The sequence below is a fragment of the Formica exsecta genome, unplaced genomic scaffold, assembly GCF_003651465.1.
Source record: "Formica exsecta isolate Colony F162 unplaced genomic scaffold, ASM365146v1 scaffold219, whole genome shotgun sequence".
NCBI lineage: Eukaryota > Metazoa > Arthropoda > Insecta > Hymenoptera > Formicidae > Formica > Formica exsecta.
Genome location: NW_021849487.1, coordinates 25,486 through 26,198, shown reverse-complemented (window position 1 = coordinate 26,198; position 713 = coordinate 25,486).

The following is a 713-nucleotide window of genomic DNA, read 5'->3' as shown; positions in this document are numbered from 1 at the left end:
TCAACTGTTTCATCTACTGGTGCTGCAACATCAAGAGGCAGGTCCGCAAGCATTAGCTCCGCTTCAAGCTCCTCCAGTGTGAACAGCTGTGCTATTTCTGATATAGTTTTAGATGATAATGATCATGTTCCTCGTAAGTTAAGTGTGTTTCTTAGTCATGAATGCGTTCAACAAAATGCATTGGTTTAAGCCAATAGCATGATTAATTAATACTTTGAAATATACCAATCAAATCCAATCGCTTATTGCTGCATTCTGCCAAACGCAGCCATTGGCTGAATTACACAGAGAAGTGTTTTGAAAATTTATTTATTTTTAGGTAAACGTGTAACGATGCATTCCCCCATCGTTACTAGACCGTACCCGGCCGCCGATCCACCGGAAGTCCGCCGCCCGACGAACACCGGTCGGACAAATGCGGAGGCGCTGAGCGCCCATTTTTAAATAATATCAGAAACGCGTAAACATATAACCGCCGTTAGGCGCGCGAAAACATCGAGAGCCGACGACGCGCTCGGGTAACCGCCCGACCGTTACCGAAAATACCCGAGTCGCGCGCGCCGGTTCAACGATAAACCAGATACCGTTAGAACAATAGGCAAATTACGCAGACGCGCGCGCCGAAAACCGGTATAAATAGAGCGCGTTTCTGAACATCGGGACCAGATCTTCCGCACCGCCAGAGTCTGTAAGACGCCTGGAAACCGCCTAGA